Source organism: Capsicum annuum, unplaced genomic scaffold (assembly GCF_002878395.1).
Source record: "Capsicum annuum cultivar UCD-10X-F1 unplaced genomic scaffold, UCD10Xv1.1 ctg3502, whole genome shotgun sequence".
NCBI lineage: Eukaryota > Viridiplantae > Streptophyta > Magnoliopsida > Solanales > Solanaceae > Capsicum > Capsicum annuum.
Genome location: NW_025841907.1, coordinates 34,722 through 45,003, shown reverse-complemented (window position 1 = coordinate 45,003; position 10,282 = coordinate 34,722).

Genomic DNA, 10,282 nt, shown 5'->3' with positions numbered 1-10,282 from the left:
TCTATTTACAAAAATAAATTTAAAAAATAAAAAGTATTTCTTTAGTAACCGTTTTATCCATATTTTCCTAAATTGATATCTCTCCCTCCTCTTTCTCATTTTTCTTCTTCTTTTTACTTTATTCCCATAAATTTTTTGCTAAATCGCACATTATAATCTAAGAATTGACAATTAAAATTGTACGAGATTGAATTACTATCACATTTTACATTAGTATTTTATTTTTATTTTGTCTTTTAAAAAAGAAAAAAAATAAAGATGGCACAAGAGGAGAAATAAATTAATGTATAAAGTATTTCAAAAGGAGAAAAAAGGAAAGTACGGGATATTTTATTTTTGTTCGTTTGTTCCTATTTATTTTTTTCCTTTTTAAAGATAAAATAAAAATTAAATATAGCGATTAAGTTTATATCAATTTGTGGTACTGTAAATGATCAAAGATGACCAGCTTAAAATTTTTAAAAATGCAAACAATGTTTTTCTATAAAAAGAATCAAAAAAAAATTGTTCTGATCCCTTATCATTTCTTTCAATTTTGTCGATGCTACAAATATAAAATACGATAATAATTCAATTTTCTATAGTTTTAATTGTCAATTCCTAGATTATAGAGTATGATTTATCAAAAAAATTATGGGAAGAAAGTGAAAAGAAGAAGAAAAATGAAAAAGAGGAGGGAGAGATATTAATTTAGGGGAATATGGTTAAAGCAATCATTAAAGGGATTATCAATATTTTGTTTTTAAATAGAAATTTCACATAAGCGAATCATATTTTTAAAAAATAATTTAATAGATTGAGTGACTTTCTGAGTAAAAATGTGATAGTTGAGTGACTTTTGAAATAAGACCAAAGTTGAATGACTTTCTGAAATAAAAGTCCATAGTTGAGTGACTTTTGAAATAAAGACCAAAAATAAGTGACTTTCTGAGATAAAAATTGATAGTTGAGTGACAAAAAATAAGTGACTTTCTGAGATAAAAATTGATAGTTGAGTGACCATTTGAGATAGGCATAGTACATAAATATGATCCTAAACTTGACACAAAATTATAACTTTAACCTTAAACTTTGATAGTGCACGATATAAAATCTTTAACTATTTAAAACCTGAACAAATATGACCTTCGATTTTGAAACCCTCATGCTTGAGTTTCTCTCGCGCCTATGTGGAAAGCTCATCCAATCACACGGTGCCACGTCGTTAAAAGGACTGACTTGGGGGAGGTCATATTTGTGCAATTTTGAATAGTTAAAGGTCATATTTGTGCACTGTCAAAGTTTTTATTTTTGTGTTAAAACGACGTTATTTTTATTATTATTATTATAATTTTTTAATTTATTTCTATAGCAGCAACACCTAACTTTTTTTAAATTAAAAAAAATCACTAGCAGGGATCGAACCCGCACAGTAGGCTGAAGGAAGCACCCAAGAAGAGCAAATAACACCATTGAGCTATCTAAGTGCCTTGTTTCATGTGGCTCAACATTAATATACATACATAAATATAGATTTTCTACCTTATATATACAACATAATTATTTTACCCAGGGTGGTCGAGTTAACCCCATGGCAACCACGTAGGACCGTCCCTGCGTTAATTTAATAGTGTTTTGATAGCATTAATTTAATAACGTTAATTTGATAACGTTAATTTAATATACTACTACTACTATCCTTAATAGTGTTAATTTAAAAATATTTTATTAAAACTATAATTTATTTTATTATTAGTATAGTTTCATCTTTAATTTAATATTTAAATAAATTATATTTAGATATATTATATAACATAAATTCGCCCCTTGCTTTATAATATATATACATACCCGCGCGATTTTTTCATATGAGGCTGACCCACCTAATTAATAAATCTTTAATATTGCTTTTTTCCTGCAATGACAAAAAAAATTAGATGTCATTTTCATCTTTGAGACGAAAATAATAAAAAAATAATAGTGAAAAGTCATATTTGTGCAATTTTGAATAGTTAAAGGTCATATTTATGCATTGTCAAAGTTTAAGGTAAAAGTTGTAATTTGGTGTCAGGTTTAGGGTAATATTTATATATTATATTCTTAGATTTTAAGCTAAATGCGCCCAGTTTTGCGTGTTGAATACGCGTTTTGCCACGTAGGATCAGAGGTCATATTTATGCAGTTTTGAATAGTTAAAGGTTATATTTGTGTACTGTCAAAATTTAAGGTTAAAGTTATAATTTGATGTCAAATTTAACATCTTATTTATATATTATGCCTTTGAGATATTAACTCTATGGTTAATGGTTAATGGTTAAGAGCTATCAAAATAAAAAGAAAAAACGAGAAGGGAACATACTTTTTTATTTTCTTTTGTCTTTTTCAATTATTTAAGTAAAGTTACTATTTTACATTCCAATTATTTAAATAAAGTTACTTTTTTAAAGAAGTTAGGGTTGGTTTTTTCTCTTTTTCACTTCTTTTAACTTATAATTATTTTGGTCTCTTAGTGTCACGTGTCATCTTTTAATTAATTAATTTTATCATGCTACTTGAGTGTATCGCACCCATTTTACATTTTTTGTTGATTATTAAAAAGTGTTTTTAATAAAACTAATCTTAAAGATAATTTTAAAGGATTGTAGATAACTTAAGCCAAATGAAAAATTAGAACATCCACATGTAATTATTTTGACTTGGGGTTCTAAGGGGGAAGGAGTATACTTCTTGAATTATTTGAACAAACAAATATTTCACTATTTGTTTTGGACAAATTCTAATTTATGGTGCAAATGACTACAATGCCCTTATACCAATGTTGTTATAAATATCTCCTTTCATTAAGCAAAGAACACATCACTTTTTCAATTATTATCTTTGAGCCAAATTAATGTGTTTCACATCTTAAAACTTCAAATGACTATAATGCCCTTATATCAATGTTAGTATAAATATCACCTTCTATGAAGCAAATAAAACATCACTTGTTCAATTATCATCTTTGAGCCAAATTAACTAAGTTAAGATGGTTTCTCTTAAGCAACCTTTTCTATTCATTGCAATCTCAGATTCTAAACTTACTTCACCACTCTTTTATTTATGTAATAATAATTTATGTATATTAATTATTTTAATATTGGGGAACTAACTATTGTAATATATGGGTTACAACTTAAATAAATATCTATTGTTAACATGTGTTTATTCTATATGCAATTTATTATTATTTGATTATTGAGATACGGGCCAAAATATCACACATGAATTAATACGTTTTTACGAGTTTCATATCCTAATCATCAATTATTCTCTTTTTTTCTATATGAACTTTCATCTTGAATCAATTTGTTTTCTCTTTGTCAAATATTTGAATTTAATTGACTGAAAAAAAGAGCTGACGAAAAGCCAAACTTTAAATACTTTTACCTCTATCAAATATTTGAATTTAACTAACTGATAAAAAGAGCACGACGAAAAGCCAAACCAATTTATCTCCAATTATTTCTTTCAAATTTTACCCATAATCAAATTTTAGTCACAATATTAGTTCTTCTGTAGAAATATTTTGCTATCAAGAAAATCTCCACCAACTCTTCATAGGAAAAAAAAAAAAAAGAGACAAAAAAACATCTATTATTGTCCTTACTTTTCTTTTTAAAAGATTTTGTAACGTGCAATTAATCTATGTTGGGGTCCTAAATGATGGCTTTAAGAAAGTTACCAATTGATGTTGCAAAGATGAAAGTAAAATTACTTTTACTTTGTGATAGGCATTTTACTTGTTATCGATTTTGCAACAACGATAGTGATTGCAGTGATGCGATCATTTGTAGGCGATGTGCCTACAATTATTTTACTCAAAATTACTGTTCCGTATTTTAGCAAGCGCGCTCTTACTGATGAAGATTATCTTGGAATTATCGTTCAATAATGTTGCATTTCAAAGAAAGTTAAATAATATTGTGTTACTGAGTTTAAGATAAATAATATGTAATCTTATAATTTTTTTAAAGTACCTACTCTAAAAGAGTTACTAATAAAAGTTATTTCGAAATTATCATTCGATCCAATTTAATAATATTGTGTATATTTCCAAAAATAAATTTTTCATATATTGAAAGTCGTATTCTAAACAGGTTACTAATGAAGGTTATTTCAAAATTAAAGAATGTTGTCTAAGTTTCCAAATAAATTTTTCATATATTGGAAAGTATCTACTTTAAACAGGTTACTTATTTTAAATTTATCGATCGAGCAAATTAAATAATGTTGTGTATGTTTCCAAATAAAATTTTCATCTATTGGAAAGTACCTGTTCTAAACAGGTTACAAATGAAGGTTAGTTCAAAATTAAAGAACGTTGTGTATATTTTCAAATAAACTTTTCATCTATTGAAAAGTACCTATTTTAAACAGGTTACTAATGAGGTAATTTCAAAATTATCATTCGAGCAAATTAAATAATGTTGTGCTCCAAATAAATTTTTCATATATTAAAAAAGTACCTATTCTAAACCGGTTACTAATGAAGGTTATTTCAAAATTATTGTTAGAGCAAATTAAATAATGTTGTGTATGTTTCCAAATATATGTTGGTCGTTATTGAGGCTTTTTTTTTACAACAATAATATATCCTCATATAGTAGTCTCTTTTCACAGTGAATCAAAATGAAAAATGTGTGTTGTAAACATGATATATTTTTCTATCCATTTTTTAACGAATCGGTTCACTTAAAAAATGCATGATGAAAAATAGATTTTCATTGAAACACTGGAATGTTTTACAATTTTTTTCAAATGAAAACACTATAATTTTTTTCTTGTTAATTTAATCAAAATATTTATGAGAACAACCACTAAATACATAGGCGCACCCACATGAATAGGTGGGCCGCACTGCACCCGTTAACGTTCAAAAAAATTATTTGTATATATGTGTATATACCTTGATAAATTAAAATATTACTAATAGTGCACCCAAAGATGAATAAAAGTGCACCTTAGCGCACTGGTTGGTGTATGCTTCAATAACTTTGATTCCATGAAATATAATCCAATAATTGAATCGACTTTAGTTTGTTTTTCTCATCCAATGAAATTGCTTTAATCAATAATTTATAATTTATAATCTATATTTATAATTTATATCTATAATCTATAATTTATATATAATCTATACTATATTAAAAGTGTGAAGAGTTTTAAAAATATTGTTTAAACTTTTTGTCCTTAATTAAAAGTATTTTCTTTAAACAAAATCATCTTTTTCACTATTTTTTTCTAAATATTTAAAAGTTAAAAATTAATCAAATATAGTTATAAAATCATTAACCCCACTCACATTTTTCAATAAACCTACCACTACTATCAACTTACTCCCTCACATAAAAAATTTCGAAACTGTCACCAAATTACTCCACCAAGCCACCACTCCAAAACAACCATCAAGCACTCCCCCACATCCTATTTTGAGGGTTTTTAACGGTTTCAAGTTCGTCACTTTTGTATGCTAGCTAGTGATGATCCATCAGTCATTTGAAATTTTTGATGGTAAAATATAAATATGTTCACAAAAAAATATATGTTTATATTTACATTATTATGTTAAAGTGTGAAATATCTTTGAAAAGTGATTTAAATTTTTTACACTTCATTAAAAAATAGACAAAATCATTTAACTTTATCCATAAAATTACATTGTTTCTTAACATTTTTCTTATAGTGTCGCGACTGACACTTTTATTATTGACACTGGTATTTCTCTTTTTACCACAATTTAATTACAAATAGAAATAATAACATAATTAATATCACAGTAAAAAATAATACACAACAAATAGCTAGTAACAAAAATCGCAGGACAAGAAATTTCAGAATTAATAATAGGAAAAAGACATCGTTTCCATCCTAAATTATACCTGAAAAGTCTAAGTCACACCTAAACTATACTAGTGACCTATTACACACCTTAACTATAAAAAAGTGATATTATTACCTCCCCGCAACCCCCATTCTAAGGCGCGTGTGTTACACTTATTTTAGGCGCGTCCAGCCTATTAAATAACAAAAGTAAACGGCTAAAAACATTAAGGAAAAAGTCATCGTTTCCACCCCAAACTATAATTGAAAAGTCGAATCCACACCTAAACTATATAAGTGAACTATTACACACCTTAACTATAAAAAAATGATACTTTTTACTGACGTGGTGCTGACGTGGCAGCGCGTGTAAAACACTACACCACATGCAAGTGGTGGTAGCCTGACAGGGTGTAAATGGTTTCACTTTTTTTTTAGTTTAGGTGTGTAATAGGTCACTAGTATAGTTTAGGTGTGGCTTCGACTTTTCGGGTATAGTTTGGGGTGAAAACGATGCCTTTTCCCTTAATAATATAACTATTAGTATGGATGATAAATAAGGCCGTTAGACAACACACTCACATACCTACTAATTTTCTATCATAATGTACATTCTTGAATCGACAATCTGCTATCTAAAATCATGTCTTCAGTGAACCGTAAATTTTATCTAATTAACTCTTTCCAATACTTCTTCTATTTACTACCTATCCCCTAAAACCATTCATATATAGCCAAACCTTTTACACAATCAGTAAATACAAACAAAAATATAAAATTTATAAAATACAAAAACAGCTCTATTAATAATCTAGCAAATGGTAAAGAGGTGTATAAAAGACAAAAAGTATTGCATGCAGTGTGCAGGGCGGTAAGGGTGTCAAGTGGGCCGGCCCGATCCGACCCGGTTTGACTCGGCCCGATAAGCCCTAGGGCTTTAGAGTTTCGGATCTTGGGCCGATTATTTTTTTAAAATGGGTCCGGCTAACTCGACCCGGACCAAACCCGGCCCAAGCTCGTCGGTTAATCGGCCCGACCCAATCCGAATACCTTTTTAAAAAAAAATAAAAAAAATAGGGATTTTCGGCCTAACTAGCCGTTGGCCCAACGGCTATATAGCCGTTTTTGGGTCCAAACGGCTAGTTTGGGCCCATTTATTAAAAAAAATAAAAATTTAACTTTAAAAAATATTTTTTAATCCCAAATTTTTCTTTATAAATACCCTACAACTTCAAATCATTTTTCACACAATTTTTCACTCTCTCCAATCTCATTCTCTCTCAAATCTCAATTCTCAAATATTCAATATATTTAATTTCTTAAAGTGTTCACTTTAATTTTTTAATTTTTCGTTTACAAAGTACGAGCGGAAGTTTCTAAAGTCGCAACCTTCGGATACTTCCAAAATTTGGTATTGTCGTTCCATCTCTTACGTTTAATTTTTATTTATTGTATTAATTATTTAATATTTAATTTTATTATATTTGTGTATTTTGAATATTTTTAGTTTAATTTAATTTATATTATGGATAAATTAAGAAACCTCGCTACTAAAGGTGTTAAAATTTTTTGTCCCGGAAAGCGGCAGTAGTAGTAAAAAGCGAATTAGTAGCGGTAGAGGTAGTTCAAGTAGTAGATATACCTGTGTGCCTTCGCCTCCGATACCGTTTGGTACACCTTTTGAGGAAGAAATAGGTGTAGGTGCTCACGATATGGATTATGTAGAAGCTCAGAAAAATTACGGTATAGAAGAAGAAAATGAAGTAGATGCGGTTAATTTAAACGAAGATAATGAAAATATTGCTGAGACACCCGCAGTAGGAGATGCTAATGTTAGATCTGAATCGGTTAATCTCCCTCCCCGTCCTCCCAGTGCCCCAAGACCTCGTAAAAGAACTAGTGTTGCATGACAATTTTTTGAACGTATATCAGATATTGAGGTTCAATGCAATATTTGTCAACAAATATATAAGCATAGAAGTGGAGGCAAGCAAGGGGGTACGGATACGTTAATGAGACATATAGCTGAAGATCACAAAAGAGAGTTAAATATTGCACAAGGTGGTGGGGATGTTGGTGGGCCAACGCAAACTAGAATGTACCCAGCAACCGGTCACGTAGCGAAGAAGTATAATAAATTGAGGGACCGGGAAGAAATAGCTAAAATGGTAGCTGTGGGTTGTTTGCCTTTTAGTTTTCCTTCTTCTGATGCCTTTATTCGTTATATACAAGCAATTTATAATCCTATGTTTAACGGTATTCCTAGAACTACTTGTCGGTCTGATATTTTTAGACTCTATTCATTTTATTGTTTTTATTTATCAACATTGTTAAAAAATATTCAATGTAGATTGTCCCTAACTTCTGATCTTGGTCGTGCTGTAAATAAAAATGATTATTTAACCGTTACTTGTCATTGGATAGATAGTAATTTCGTGATGCAAAAACGTATCCTTGCTTTTTTATATGATGAAGATCGAAACATACTGGACAATTTATTGCTGATTCTATTGTTAAAATTGCCGGATATTATGGTATCAAAAATAAAATTTTATGTATTGCTTTTGATAATGCTTCTAACAACAAGACTGCTATAACAAAAATAAAATCTACGCTATCTCCGCTCTTGCCTGAAATTTTTCATATTAAGTGTGCATGTCATATATATAATTTAATTGTAAAAGATGGTCTTGAGTTTTTTGAGCTTTATATTGAAAAAATTCGTCTTGCCGTTGGTTTTATTCAAGGAAATAATCGTATATCGAGAATTAGAGAATTTAAAGTTAAATGTCAAGAAAATGGACTTACACCGATTTTGATGTCTGAGGAAATTGATACTAGATGGAATTCTACGTATGAATTTTTAAAAACTTGTTATAAATATAGAATTCCTATTACAGTAGCTATTAACCAACACTGCGGTTCATTTGCTGATTCTGCTGATTGCATGCCACATAATTCTGATTGGGTTGTAATTAATGATCTTATTAAGTTTTTAGAAAAATTTTATGTAGCTACGGTTGAATTTTCCGGTGCTCATTATCCTATTGTTTGTAATATTTTGGCATATATAGCCGATATTTCTGGTTTTCTCAAAGAATATAAAAATAAAGAAGGTTATAAAGAAGCTGTTGGCACCATGTTTACGAAATTTAAAAAATATTTTTTCCCGATTCCCCCTATTTACTTGGTTGGTGCTATACTAAATTCGTGCATGAAATATAATAATATGTGCCACTTTAGTACTCTTATTTATACTAACTTAGAAATAAATACTAACCATGATTCTGAACAAGTACAACCTGATTTGTGGACTGCTACAGCTGATGCAAAGGATTACATAGAAAAATTATATAATCACTATGCTGATTTATTTGATTTAGCCGTACCTACAAATATCACTCTAACTGTCGCTCCTCATCCTCCCGAGGAACCATCATCTTCTAAAAGGCCAGCACATAGTGGTTTTTCTGATTCGTTTTATGATTTAAATTGTTGGAACAGTGTTGGTAAGAGAACTTACACATCAACTTATCGGGAAGAGCTGAAATATTATCTTCGGACGGCACAAGAGGATCGCAGACGACGGATCAACACGTTGGATTGGTGGAGGAGTAATGAAACACAATATCCTGTGCTTTCAAGATTAGCTAGAGATATCTTGAATGTTTCAATGTCAACTGTCGCATCAGAGAGCGCCTTTAGTCAGGGACAACAGCAGCTTGGAGACAACCGACACTCATTGGGAAGCAATGCAATGAATGTTCTAGTTTGCCTCAGAGATTGGATTAGAGCGGAAAGAAGAAACCAAGGAATGAAACCGGAGCCGAGCGACGAGCTGAAACTTGAAGAAATTATGATTTCACGGGAGAACTCAGTAGAATCAAGTCCAATGCATGATTTTGTCCCCGTTGACTTCGACTATCCTATGCAAGTTCTCGTTAATATTAACATGAATGAGTTGGAAAAAATGATGCATAATTTGTAGATTTTTCATTCATGTAAATAATAAATTTTGGATCATTTTGCAATCAATAAAATTTCCCAAATTCATTCACTCCTTAGTCCTTGCTTTTTATATTTTTTCATTTAACGATTTAAAATTTTAAATTGAATTTCTAGTTTTCTACTTTAAATTAAAAACTTACTTCTAATAGATTATTAATTTACTACCAAATATTATTAATTTATTATATTAAGTAGCATATGTTTTGTATATTTGTGCATATATCTTCTATAAAAGTGTATATTTAACGTATACATGTGTATATGTTTTATAAATTAGTATATAAATATATCTATATATATTGTAATGTATATATAATGTTGTATATTTTATAATTAGTAGTATATATACATTGAATGGTGCGTATACACGTGTATATATCTTCTATAGAAGTGTATATTTAACATATACATGTGTATATGTTTTATAAATTGGATA